General features: G+C 45.2%; 1 protein-coding gene across 1 annotated transcript in view; it reads left to right on the plus strand.

Annotated features, from left to right (window-relative positions):
* The window catches only part of RBPJL (recombination signal binding protein for immunoglobulin kappa J region like), a 205,148-nt gene that overhangs the window by 2,561 nt on the left and 187,891 nt on the right, over nt 1-14,696 (plus strand). The window lies entirely within an intron of this gene.

Below are 14,696 nucleotides of genomic sequence, written 5' to 3' on the forward strand. Positions count from 1 at the left end.
AGCAGGTTTGCAGTGACTGTTCCTGATGGCTTGTTGTCCATCTTTGTGTGGAATGTTGGTGTAGAGGGCTTCTACATCCATAGTGGCTAGGATGGTGTTTGCAGCCCAACACCGTCCTTTATTGCAGCATCCTTTGCCAGCTACTTGGTTGGTCAATGCAGCTGAATGGCATCCCAAGCCTCCTTCCTTTTAATAAGTGGTTTGTTAAAATGGGGGATGTCCTGACCATTAAAAAAGTTGAACTATAAGAATGATCTATGCTAAACCGCTGCAGTCACTTAGCTACCATTCACAGGATATAGGAATGATCCTGCTACAAATATGCCAAAGACTTACCAAGTTTCCCTTTTATTAATAAGTAAAAGGTTGTTACAAGGAGGAGGAAGAAAATTTGTTTTTCTTAACCTAAGGGTAGGACAAGAAGCAATGGGCTTAAATTGCAGCAAGGGCGGTTTAGGTTGGACATTAGGAAAAAACTTCGTAACTGTCACGGTGGTTGAGTACTGGAATAAGTTGCTTTGGAAGGTTGTGGAATCTCCATCATTGGAGATTTTTAAGAGCAGAAAAATACCTGGCAGGAATTGTCTAGATAATTAGTCCTGCCATGAGTGTAGGGGACTGGACTAGATGACCTCTCTAGGTCCCTTCCAGTTCTGGGATTTGGAGCTGTCTAACATCTTGATGGACTCATGATTTGGTTGCATGCATGTTTGTTGGAACGCAGTATCCTGCTCTGTCTGCTCCCTTGTTTGTATTATTGTCGTCATACTTTTTTCTCTCTGTTGAATGTTTACACACAATAGTTCAAAATTCTTCCTAGCCAGCTTCCTGAGTAGCTTAAACCTATGGTCTATCCAACAACCTCAAAGAGATAGTTAAAGGGAGAACTTGAAATTTAGTCAAAAATTTTTAGAGTGATTTTAATTAAATTTGTTACCGATGCTTAAAATGCCATTACTCATGTCATGGATATAGAACTGGACACATGCAACCATGCACATGGGAGGACTCCCTTAACACTAGAAAAATGAGTGAATATTTGTATGACAACTATATCGCAATAAATGCAAAATGTAAAGTATAACATTGTTTCTCGACTGATTGCTATTGGACTCCAGAAGGCCCCCACTGGAAATAAAACACAGGCAACAGACTGATTTCATATCTATACCATGGAATTGTGTAAGACTGCAGAAATACTGGGAAAATACGCAAACAGCAAATGAACCGTGGGAGAACTGAACATTTTTCCACTGCATCCAAAGATGTTCTCTTGGAGACCCTGCCTGAAGATTGCTGTTTCTCAAAGAAATATTTATATTCTCATGCAATCTTATGTATTGCACAGCAATAGAAACCAAAAAAAATCCCAGTGTTATAGGCATGGATTTCAGCAGTCTCCAGCACACCACCACTGAGCATTGGCCTGCTAAACCCAGGGTTGTGAGTTCAGTCCTCAAGGGGGCCATTTAGGGATCTGGGGCAAACATTGGGGACTGGTCCTGCTTTGAGCAGGGGGTTGGACTAGATGATCTCCTGAGGTCCCTTCCAACCTTGATATTCTATGAACAGCTAGTTCAGAAACGGAGATACAACTCTGGGAAAATTAAGGAGCCCTGAGCTAGGGACAATGGTATAAAATGGACTCTTCCATGCATTGTGCATGCAGAGAACTCAGCTACAGAACACACTCATCTGCAAAGAGCTATTTGTTTATCTGCATGATCTCTACCAGAAGCGCTAGGATATTCCTTTATATGCACCTTGCAAAAACAAGCTGTAAAGACCACTTCACCCACCCGTGTCCTCCCTACCATCTGTTGTGGTTTTACAGTAAAATTTTCCTATTTATTTTATGTTCACACTCCCCCCTTGCTGTGTGAAAGGCACACAAAAACAAGAGAAATCTGACAGACTACACACGGAATGCTATCAAATGCATAAAGCAAATAAACTGCAAAAATATTTTCCTTTAGCAGAATTTTCTATATTAGTGTCGCTAATTCATAATTTTATTAGGAGGCTGGAGAGATCTGATGTTTTGCTTAAAACCCCAGCACTTGGAGAGACATGACTAAGAGAATCTCAGCTTTCATATTAAAAAAGGAGTTTCTAGCCCTCATTGCTGTAGAGAAAAGTCTGATGCTGTCACCCACCTGCAACAATTTAAAGGCTCAAAAACCAGAAAGCAAATAACCCCAAATGTGTGAGATTTGCTTGTTTTTAATCTCATGAGTTTTTGTGGGGCCTGACTCATAGTTTTTCAGCTTTTGAGGTAGGTAATAGTGATAAAAGGTAATTAAATTAACTCTCCTTTTAATCTTAGTTTTATAACCTTTAGCTAGAAGAAAACACTTATCAGATTACCTTTTCATCATCATCTCAAGGCAAATCAATCAATATCAATCAATCAATCATTTTTTCCTCAGCCTGGAGAGCAGCTTTTGTAGTAACAACTTGATAAAGTGTTTAATTGATTTACCTACTGTACCACATGAAAATACAATCAGTCTTATGAAAAGTGATTAGGGAATTTGATTAGCAAGATTATGAAGACGGCACCATCATGACAATGTTTACTTAAGGGGCCCCATGAAAGCGAGCGAGTCTGGTACTGTTCTTACAAATTATGCTTGCAGCCCTTTTTTGCACTTGGATTCATGCAGTGAAGCATGAAAGCAACACAATGGGTAACACAATGGGCTATAATCAAAAAAATAAGTGATTGAGTCACACAGTCCAGCCTTCATGCTCTGACTTCTTTCTAGCTCTGACAAACTCTAGCATCGCACATTTTAGCTCGTATGCTAGCCATTAGGGTTTCCCAATAGGCTTCCAATCCTGATATAATTACTTAGTAATACAACTCTTTGCATCCTCACAAAGAGCTGGAGAGGCTCAAATCATCCTCATCCTTCAATCTCATTCTGTGGTTCTCAACTGAGCAAAGTGCCCTTTGAAGACAATGGTGGTTTTGCTCAATTGAGGGCTGCAGAATTTGCCCCAGGTGTTATTGGTTTTGCTCTAGCACTAGGGTTCAGACAGGTTTTCCATTTGAAACTCTGGTAAAGATAGGGTAGCACTGTCATTTCATAGAGCACAGTGGGCTAGAATTTAAACAAGGTGTTTTTATATATAATTTTTTTCTAGCTGTAAAGTAGGTGAAAATTAAATCCCAGTTTCTTGCTAATCTTTTGGTCAATTCTAGCTAAAAAGACAGCTTGATAACTCTTTAAACAGTAGAGGCCTACACTTCCCTCCCTATACATTGCAATTCCTTCCCTGGGGACAGGTGCTTTAGAAGCCAGAAAGGTGGTTTCCAAGTCCTGTAGAAGTCAGAGTACCAGGAACCACTCCAGCTCTTCTGAGTTTGTCATTTGAGCTGTCTGCCTGCAACATTAAGGACAAAGAGTCAATATCAATGCAGAGAGTCTCCTAGGAGAAGAGTGTGGGTTTTGGTTTTTGGAAAGCAGCAAGGGCTACTTCAGAGATACAGCTGATTGATTCTGCCAACTGTACAACGCCAGCAGCAAAAAGGTATGCTGGGGAAAAGTTACTATAAAAGAGGGCAAGCGTGTGCTGTAGAGCATGAGTAGGAGACCGACACAAAAGGAGGGTATTCCTGGTGGATTGTTATATCACAATTACAAAGTGGGGCTGCTAATAGTTAACCCTCACAGGTCATTGTATGGTGTAACTATTTGATGCTTGTGCAGTTCTCTGAGGGTATACAGCACTATCTCAGTGCTTGGTCATTATTCCAGACTATCAGTTTATCTGGGGGGAGGCACTTCCAGACCTATGAGCAAGATGGACCACACAGGGTTTTCTGACTATTGTTAAAAGCAGGGGTGACCACAGCCTGGGCGTTACACAGCTTGGCTTTGATATGGTGATGCGAGCCAGGCCCTGGAGCCTCCATGCCAGCAAGGCTCAACATGCACCCAGCAGACTGTCTGGCACCTGGGATTTTTCATGAGCTACACCTTCATAGAAAAGAAGGTGGCTGCCCTTCTGCTCCATTGTGCGACCGATCCTGCGCCCCTGCCTCCCGTGAGCAATGCTGTTGACGTCCATAGAATTGCCTGTCTGAGTACAGGTTGCAGGAGGAACCCCCAGGCGGCCAAAGTTTGGAGCCCTAGGAGACATATTTCAAATAAGGCAGCAGTGTATTAGCTACTTGATCTCTAGTACAAGTTTAAGTTACTCCGCATTTCATTATCCGCAAGGACCCCCACATCAGCTGGGTTTAATATCTAATGAGCTGAGGGGAAGCAAAGAAGTCCAGAAGTAAGATACGAGTATCTCAATCTAGATGCTTTTCTGTCCCCTAGATAGTTAGAGAGTTGGTGTTCTCATCGCCCCTCTAGAGGAAGAATATAGCAAAAGCATTCACTGAACTTCGGGTCAGGTCTGTATTGTAATTCCGGGAGCCTGCCAGGAGTCTGTTTTCAATAGGCAAAAAGTAGTAGATGCCCACAGAGATTTTCATTTGGTTTCACTTTTGTGACAGGGGCCGAGGTGATGCGGAGCATAAGGTGCAGGGAGTGCAGAGCAAAGCACCTTGCTTGTAAAGGTGAGTGACTGTCAGGGTGTTCTACGTTATCCTGGGCACCCTACAGAATCCCCTTCACCCTTAGGTCCTGGGTGCTGCTGGCTGGGAAGTTACTGGTTAATGCTACACTTACCTATAGCTCAGCTGGGTTAGTCAGCCACCTCACTGTCAAGTGGCAGACATAATGCCTTATCTAGCTATCTGTTGAAGAGTCCAAGATCTATGACTGCTGTTTCCTTCGGTCTCTCTGAGGTACTTACATCGCTGCCCGCAGCACTGCAATGTCTGAGCATCTCAGACTCAGCTGTATTTACCCTTGTAACACCCTGTCAGGTAGGCAGTGCTGCCATCCCCATGACAGACTGGGAACATCACAGAGAGGCTTAGGCCCAGATCCACAAAGAGAACTCAGCATTGCAAGGCTGAGAATCACGGTGCTCAATTCATAATTGCCCGGGGAAAAAAAAGTCCCAGGAACACCGCTGCAATGCACAATGCCTGAGACACAGCCAGGCTGTACAGTGCCCAGGGAAAGAGGTGCCTTACAATGCTATCCACAAAAACCAGCATGCTAGCTGGAGAGCCACCAAAATGAACCAAGGGGAGAGGCCACTGTGAGCAGGTGGCCTAAGCCCCACCCTTCTCTCAGAAATAGGCATGCAAGTCCAGGCTGCAGGCAGGTGCTTCTTCTGGGAATGAGTCAGGTGCCTGCTTTGTGCTACTCCAAGTGGCTAGAGAAGGAAGAGGATATATAACTTTCCACCCAATAGTTGCAGCCCTCACCTGGGATGTGGAGACCCAGGGTTAGTTCCCCTAGAAGGAGGAAAGGAACTGAACCCAGGAGAGAGCTCTAACCCCTGAACTAAATGCCGCACGTACGGTGGGCAGCAGCACTGCCTGTTCAGGCCAGGTTTTGAACGGGAACAGCTACAACAGGTGCGCTCAGAGGATGCCTACTCACAGGAAACTTAGGTGGCTGAACACCTGTCTCCCCCCATTTGTGGATTGCTCTGGGGCTTAGGTGGGAGATGGGCATCTGGCTGCCTGGAGGGAGGCAGCAGTGCACGCGCCCAATGGCCGAAACAAAGGCACCAAGGGAACTTTTCCACTGAAGACATAGGTGCTGAGTGAGTGGAGAGACTCACGGGGTTTGACAGAAGTTTGGATCACAGTGGAGTCAAGACTGGGACTTTAGTGCCTACGTCTCTTTATGGATCTGGGCCTAAGTGGCTTGCCCAAGGTCTCACAGGACGGCTGGCAGACCTGGGTTCAGGTACAACAAATTGCAGGCTAGCTCTAACCAGTGGGATCTCCTTCCTCTCACTGGATAATCCTTCCTCTGTTTAACTATTATCACCAAAAATCCAAGGCCTTCTCACAAGCCTACGTACTGCAGGAGAATGTCAATGTGTGTTATTTTCGCCGTTTCCTATCATCTTGTGATTCTCCCTAGGTCAGTAAGAGGTGCAAGAAAGGCAGCAGGTATTTTTCCTGCCGTGGACATCAGGCAAACCTTAGCCTGACTGGCACATGGCTCAAAGGAACAACAGTTTTTCCTTTATGTTGGTACGGTTCAGGAGCAGGGGGACCAGTTCCTTAATTGGTCTGAATACAGAGGGCCTGAGAGCTCTTGCCTCCTTGCTGCTAAATTGTAGCTATGCCATTAGTGGTTAATCTGCTAGCTTCACACATAAGCACATCGCAGAGAGAAATAGTTGGGAACAGAGCAGTGGTTCTCAGCCAGGGGTACACACAACCCTGAGGGTATTCAGAGATCTTCTGGGGGGTACATCAACTCATCTAGATATTTGCATAGTTTTACAACAGGCTCCATAAAAAGCCCTAGAACAGTCAGTACAAACTAAAATTTCCTACAGGCAATGACTTGTTTTGTACTGCTCTATAAACTATAAAGTGAAATGTAAGTAAAATATTTATATTCTAGTTGATTTTATAATTATACAGTAAAAAGGAGAAAGTCAGCCATTCGTCAGTAATAGTAGGCTGTGACACTTTTGTATGTTTAAGTCTGATTTTGTAAGCAAGTAGTTTAAGAAAAGTGAAACTTGAGGCATGCAAGAAAGACAAATCAGACTCCTGAAAGGGATACTGTAGTCTGTAAAGGTTGAGAGCCACTGGCTTCTATAAAACCCACTAGTCTTTTACTGCAAAGATGCCTTTAAAGAGGTTGCTAATGTTGATAAATGCAAAGTAATGCACATTGGAAAACATAATCCCAACTATACATATAAAAGGATGGGGACTAAATTAACTGTTACCCCTCAAGAAAGATCTTGGAGTCATTGTGGATAGTTTTCTGAAAACATCCACTCAATGTGCAGCGGTGGTCAAAAATGTTAACAGAATGTTAGGAATCATTAAGAAAGGAAAAGAGGCAATATATTTTCTGTCTTATCTATATAAATCCATGGTATGCCCACATCTTGAATACTGTGTGCAGATGTGGTCACCCATCTAAAAAAAAAAAAATTAAAAAATATTGGAATTGGAAAAGTTCAGAAAAGGGCAACAAAAATTATTAGGGGTATGGAACGGCTGCCATATGAGGAGAGATTAATAAGACTGGACTTTTCAGCTTGGGAAAAAAAGACTACTAAGGGGGAATATGATAGAGGTCTATAAAATCATGACTGGTGTGGAGAAAGTAAATAAAGTGTTATTTACTCTCTCATAACACAAGAACTAGGGGTCACCAAATGAAATAAATAGGCAGCAGGTTTAAAAAACAAAAAACCCAAACAAACGGAAGTAATTTTTTTTCCACACAATGCACAATCAACCTGTGGAACTCCTTGCCAGAGGATGTTGTGAAGGCCAAGATTATAACAGGGTTCAAAAAAGATCTAGATAAATTCATGGAGGATAGGTCCATCAATGGTTATTAGCCAGTATGGGCGGGATGGTGTCCCTCACCTCTGTTTGTCAGAAGCTGGGAATGGGCGACTGGGGATGGATCACTTGATAATTACCTGTTCTGTTCATTCCCTCTGGGGCACCTGGCATTGGCCACTGCTGGAAGACAGGCTACTGGGCTAGATGGACCCAGTATGGATGTTCTTATGTTTAAGTAGCTGAAACAGAGGTTATGACAACAATGTCTGTTTTTAAATTTAGCCCTTTCTATTTTTAGAAGGTTCCCACCAGACTTAGGTTAAAGGTTGATTTTAAAGCAGGGCAGGTTACTAAGAGAAACAGCTACACTCAGCTGCAGCCTTCTGGAACCACATTTACCAGATGGAGAAGGGGGAAGCCACCACTCAGTTTAAAGCCTTCCATTCCTGATAGTTTACAGAGCCCCAGGAGTGCACAGCCTCTTAAAACACAACCCGGCAAATTGCTTCTTTGTTTCGAACAGCATCTGATAGGCCTGTGAAGTCAGAACAGCCTTTTCATGGGATGAGGGAGCCAGAGTTCAAATGGGGCTTGCTTTATACCTAGGAAATGCAACATTAGTTTTTAATGTTAAGGATCCTTTCCATGCATGTCTCACACCCAGGTGCCTGGCACACTTTCACTCCTATTCACAAGGCTTTGGAACTACTAGTCCATGATTTCACACCCTGCAGATACGACACAGACAGTTTAATGAACTAAGTGTAAATTACTGGTGGGGTGGCTGATCCTAAATTTACCAGGAGGTAAAATCCAAGTATCTCAGCAATGTGTAAGGTCCCTTAGCCTGCCTTCTAGGGGAAAGGCAGTGGGAGAGACACAGTTACTTCAGGTTTCAGAGTAGCAGCCGTGTTAGTCTGTATTTGCAAAAAGAACAGGAGGATTTGTGGCACTTTAGAGACTAACAAATTTATTTGAGCATAAGCTCACGAAAGCTTATGCTCAAATAAATTTGTTAGTCTCTAAGTCTCCTTTTCTTTTTACAGTTAATTCAGTTGCCCTAGGAGAGCTCTCAGGATGTTTTAACTCCACTTTACAGGTATCCATGCTATGGAACTAGACGTGTTTAGCCCAAACAGCTTGGGGTGTATGGTGTGTCTGTGTAGAGAGGGGGCATAGCAAGAAGACAAGAAGGACAAAAAAAAGAAAAGAAAAAGATGAATTAACCCAGTCAGGACTAGGGCCCAGATTCTCCAAGCTATTTAGCTGTCAGCAACAGACACCTCACTCTGTTCCAGCTCACTGACATTCCCTTGTAAATACTCACAAATGTCCAAGGCTGCTTTTAAAGGAGCTTGTCATGGGCACCCCCCTTCTATGACTCTCTCTCTGCAAATCAGGAATCAGACCCGTGTACCACGTGGTACACAACAGGGCATTGCCATGAATATGCTGGTTTGCTGTATCCATCACGTCATTCTGGAAATAGGAAGTTTGCCCCCAGCTATTGAAGTTTCAGCCAACCTAACGGTCCCAGCCCAAACAAGCCAATTTAATTTTGCATAACATTAAAGCTCTGAGCTGCCCCAGAAAGAGAACCAGGCTGCAGAGTGGGTCACTTAGATCTTTAATAAAATATACAGTTTGCATTCCATGCATAGATATAAAATTACTTTACATGCTTTTTAATTTGCATAATTCTTTCAGTTAACACAGTTTTCACATTTAAATACATTTTGTTACTGGAATATTTAAGGAGAGAAGGGAAACCCCTTCTTTTATTGTGTAGTAGGAGCTGGTAGACTCCCAGAGCAGAAGGGTAATTCCTCAGTGATCACTTCTCACTGAGAGAATGAGTGAGGCTTGGATCACAGCGATGTTGATTTCTTCATACTGGAAGACTCTGATGAATAATCTCAGTCTAGCTGCCTTTCATCGCTCAATGTCTCTCTTGGAACCAGTTTACAATGCACTGTTGTCCTTCCTGCAGTGGATTTGAAAGGACTAAACAGCTGTTTCTCATCGTCTAACTCTTCCCTCTGAGCAGCTGCTCCTATGCTGCCATGTTGCTGAGAGCTGCCATCCTTACAGCTGAATGAAAATCGGCAGGGGTTGTTGGCAGGGGTTTTAGGCCCAGATTTTCACACATGCACATTTGATCCCTTTGAATCACTTAGCAGCTGTGTGCCCGTGTGCACTACCCTAGCTGCCTGCACAGATGGCCAGTTGGGACATCTCATTGCAGAAACTTCACACCTTGGTTCTTCATCTGCACAGATACGACAACCAGGGCTTCATTGGATTGGTGACCATATTATGTTCTGAGACCTTTAAATGATGGAGCATCCACATTGTCCTCCAAAAACTTGACTTTTTTTAAAAAAAAATACATTTCACTATTCAAGCATATACTCAAACTATAGAGCGTGGGATAAGAAAAATATCTGTGTGATTAACACTGAGCCAGGAGCTCTTCTATCAGCAACCCTAATAGGAAACCCCTGTGTGTGAGTGTGTCTATTTGATCCCTCTGTCTGCAGCCTTTACTGTATTTCCTGTCCGGTCAGTAATCTGCAACATCCTAGCACCCAAAGTGATTCTAGGCTTGAACTCATGGCAGCTCCCTGTACTGGTGAACTCAAAACATAACAGGCCAAGTCCTCAGTTCCCTTCCCTGGTAGTTGGGGTCCCCTAACAGAAGGGAATTCTGGCATGGCATAAAGCTGGCTCTATGGCATCTACTCCCAGCTCCCACCTCTCTACCAGTGTAAGGAGCTGGAAGGGATGAGACACTCCAGCAGTCTCTAGCTGGCAGAGTGGTCCCTGCTGGACCAGTCCCCAGCCCACCCTGGCATCAGAAGAACAAAGAGGTGGCTCAGAATCAATTTTACCAGCTCCTCACATCCCACACTGAGCCCAGCTCAGCCAGACCCAAAGATACAGCTTGATATTTACAGCCTTTGTTTCTGCAGCAAGAAAGCTGCTTATTAAAACCCAGCATCCTTGGCCTCTACATGAAGAGTCCCCTCTCTACAGGGCTCTGCTTGGTTTCCAGGGAAACACCCTCTCCCCAGCATCAAGGTGCACAGATACTATAGTGATCAGGGACCATAAAATGGAAAGCAGATTCCCCAGTCAAGGAGTCCCTGTAGCAATGGTTCATTCACAAGTAGATGGTGAGAGCTCAGATAGCAATTGGTCCCAGGCTTTAGGAGCAGGCTTGGCAGGGAGCCCAGGACCATGCACCATGGATGGCAATAAATTATAATCAGAACATCTCAGCTTAAAACAACAACCACTTATTAATTCTAATGCATCCTGAGGTCTAGTCTTGTCGCTTTCCCCTTTAGTTCTAACCTGCTTTTCCTGATCTTGGTGGCTGCAGAGTGATTAAATCATCCCTAGAAGTCAATATTGAAGGTAAATGTAATGTAATTTTTTTTGGCTGAGGCCATGGAAACAAATTGGCTGTGGCAACAAGAAATTTTTTAGAGCTTTGACCTTCCCAATGCCCCTTCCCTTGATCCCCCCGGCCATACTGGCTCAGAAAATGATGCTTGTTGGTATGTTCCAGTGGAGGGCATGCAATCAAAGTATTTCTATTTGCATATAAATTCATTTATAACATTAAGGGCAGATTTTCAAGGCCTATAGCTAAGCAATTGCAGGCCTGATTGGCGCAGGCATTTCCTGCAACTCAGGTCACTGCAAACACAAATGGCTGGCTCTGGTCATCTGCACATTGACCCAATATGCATAGGTGTGTTAACAGTGCACGGAGATACAGTTACACCATCCGCCCCCATCTTCGTACACTCAGTGTGGAGTAGCACAGAAGTCTCATTCCATCCTGACCCACCCCCACCTTCTAAGCTTTGCACAATGCTCGTGGCCTTTGGACACAAACAGAACAACTAATCTAGCAGTTGAGCAATGCGGAGCTGGGGTTTATGTGATAAAGCCTCCTGCTTTGCTGCAATACAAGGCAAGGAATGCCCTAAATCAGGTTGTGGGTTTTTTTTTTGTTTTTTTAAATCTTTTAGAGGTTTCCCAAATTCCTCCCATCTCTGTAGGCACCGGGGCTGCCTAGAAGCTACTTTTGCACTTGAGAAAGATGATTGTCTCCATGTCCAGTGCAGATATGATACCGTTGCAAAGCATTAGAAGGGAGCAAATCCCATTCATTTAAAGGGAGTTAGATTAGCATTTCGCTGTGGTTACAGGAGGGCAGGGAAGCTCTAGAATAGCTATTTTCTGCACTTAACTACAATGGGATAGAGCCTCAGTTGATGTAAAGCAGTGTCATTGCTCTGAACTCAGGGGAGCCATGTCAAATTGATGCCCACTGGCGGTCTGTCCCTGGGTCTCATGGAACAAGAGGCTCTCAAGGGAAATCTTTGCTAACCTTTATAAAGCAAACTGAACCAAGTTAGCTTGTTGCCCCAGGTTACAGATCCCTAAATGTTACAAAGGGGGCCTGGCTTCTACAAAGCAAGAATGAACCTTTACCCAGGCCATGAACGAGAAATGTTGGTGCCTTTCCAGAGCTGCCAGCCCTGCTGTTTGTTAATGGCTCGGTTTGGGACAGGTTGTGCCAGTTGGGTGGGAGGAGGGGTGGAGGGAGAGACACTCACATAATTGTATTTTCTGCTCTTGATGCTGAAGACCCTAATAGCTAAGTGCGTGGTACAGTGCACCCCTATGCTGGCTCCAGCCTTACGTTGAACGGGACATAAGGAATTGCTTTCAAAGACTAGGTTCTCCAGGAAGGGACAGTGCAGGGAGTACCTGCCACCTCTGGTTTCTGGGGGATTACAGCTGCGGAGGGTCTGTTCCTACTTGGACTTTTCTGGCTAGATTTACTCTAGAAGCTTCCAGAAAGCATGGCCAGTGGGGCTGGGTTAAAGCTGAGTGCCTCTGGCGGAGGCCTCTGCAGTGCATGGTGCCCAGAAGAACACTGATCTGCCCAGATCCCAGACAGCACGCCATCTACTCCAATGCAGCAAAGGCCAGGCCCAGCCCCGCTCACTTTAGCCTCACAAGGAGGGCTTGGCCTATTGCTTGGCTTTGCAGCAGCCCACGGAGGGCGACAGCATCCCTTTCACCGCCATCACCCACACAGCAGCCTTTCCCTCACCAACCAGCTGCTTCATGCCAGCCTGGGTTCCTTTGCCATGTGCAGTCTCCAAGGGGGCAGCTTCTAAGCAGCTATGACCCATACAGTCCAAATGGACCCCACACCCCTTCTCCTACCGCTGGGCCCAGAGGAGCCCCGTTCTGTCTTGCCTACCCTGCCCTTAAGGCCCCTGAGCAGGGGCGGTGGAGCATTCCCGCCTCTGGCTGCCTGCAGCGAGCCCCAGCCCCTGAACTCTGCTGGCTTCGTTTAGCACAATTTCACATGAGCAGCACTTGCCTTTGTGAGCAAACTAATCTCTATCTGCTGGCTGTAAGGTTCTTTGTTAGGGGTAACACCACTGAATTCATTACAGTCACTCAGGGGTCCTGCTCTGGAGCCTGCTGAAGCCAATGGAGAGACTCCCCTCAACTGCAGTGGGTTTTTGGGTCAGGCCTCGAACAGGGACAGAGATTAGCACTGCGTTTTCAGAAACCCCTGGGCCAGCCTGGCTGTCTCAGACCCTCCATCACGCTGGGAGGCCTGTCAGTCTGAGTGGCTGTTTTCCCAACCGCTCCCAGCAGGAAGCCCAGTCTGATGATGCTGTTGGAGAGCAGAAGAGGCAGCTCAGCATCTGACACCGTGACCAGCGCAGGGGACTCGAACGTGGCTTGAGGGGAGTGCTTTTATTTTTAGAAAGACAAATTGGTTATTTTTTCCCCTTTGATGACGTTACCAAGAAACATGACCTAGAAACCCAAAAGCCACCCTGGAAACAAGGCAGATCTGTAGAGAGCCCAGCTATGTCAGTATCCTGGAGGTACACTCACCGCAGAGATGCCTCCTTGAGTCTCATCCGGGGATTAGCTCTCATCCAGTCTGATGCCCCCTCCTTCAGCTGCTCACCCCATAGGCTTGGACTCTGGACTCAGGTTACTCCCTCTTCGTGACTCAGCCCTCCAGGCAGGTCACTATAGTCCTCCCCTTCAGGGACAACAGAGTCCCTCCGGACCAGCTGGCAAGGTGATATCTCCCACAATCCTGTGCCACTTCCCAGCAGCTGGTAGGGAACCCAGGCCCAGTTGCTACTCTAGGTTCTAGTCCAGGGACCCTATAATCTACAGCCAAGGTCTGCACAATTCTTCACCTTGATTCTCCTTCCCTGGGCTCCATCCTACTACACCTCCCACAGGCTTTCTTCTCCATGCTTCTGGGTAAACCCTACCCTCAGGGCCAGGATCCTAGGGCTTCTCTCTCTAGGTTTCTTCCTTTTCCCTCCTTAACCCATAGGTTAACTACCACCTTCCACACTACAGCCCCTTTCTACTACAAACTTCCTAGCTGTATACCTTAGTCACCCCTCCCTATCAGCCATTAGTCATTTTCAATCAAGCCTGACTCTCCACCAGGTGTGGCCTGCAGGGTTAATTTGACCTATCTGTGCCATTTTAATCCCTTAGGGTTGGTGTGAGGTGAACACCCCATTACAGGTAGTTAGCACTGATATACCATCAGTTGACATGAGTTTATATTATTTCTGCTCCTGATTTCCCCCTATGCAGAAGACACCTAGCTAGTCAAACTCAAACAGTTAGGCCCCCAGTCCCACCCATGCTTAACTCTATGCACTGCAAATTACCCCAAGGAAATCAATGGAGCAACTCACAGCCTGCAAAGGTAAGCAAGTGCATAAATCCTGGCTGGGACATTACACTTAAAACAACAAACCAAAGTAGTGGAAGTTTCAAAGGCACTGAGAACTCACCAGGGGTCAGATTAAAATGAGCCCCCTCACACAGCTCTGATTTTTCATTTATTTCTGAGAGCTAATAGTGGGCTTGTTTGGTTTATGCAGGGAACTTCCCTTACCAGTTTGTAACTGGCTGGTTTCCCATTTGGTCCAATGGCGAGCTGCATTTTCTGTGTCTTGACCTATGTCATCAGATGTGTCAGAACTGTATCTCTTGTTGGAGAGTCATTAATCCTTTTTTGGAAATTCTGTTTAAGATGTTTTATCAATAATTTCTTTTGCCTTATAGTTGGTGGGAGTGAATGGAAAATCTTTTACATGAGACAACAGGCCAAATCCCAGCCTGGTGTGACTCTGCTGAAGTCAGTAGAGTTACACCAAGGATCAATGTGTGTCCCTGAGTGTTTTTAATTGCTTCTGTCTGT

This window comes from Lepidochelys olivacea (genome assembly GCF_965140295.1).
Source record: "Lepidochelys olivacea isolate rLepOli2 genome assembly, chromosome: 13".
Classification (NCBI taxonomy): Eukaryota; Metazoa; Chordata; order Testudines; family Cheloniidae; genus Lepidochelys; species Lepidochelys olivacea.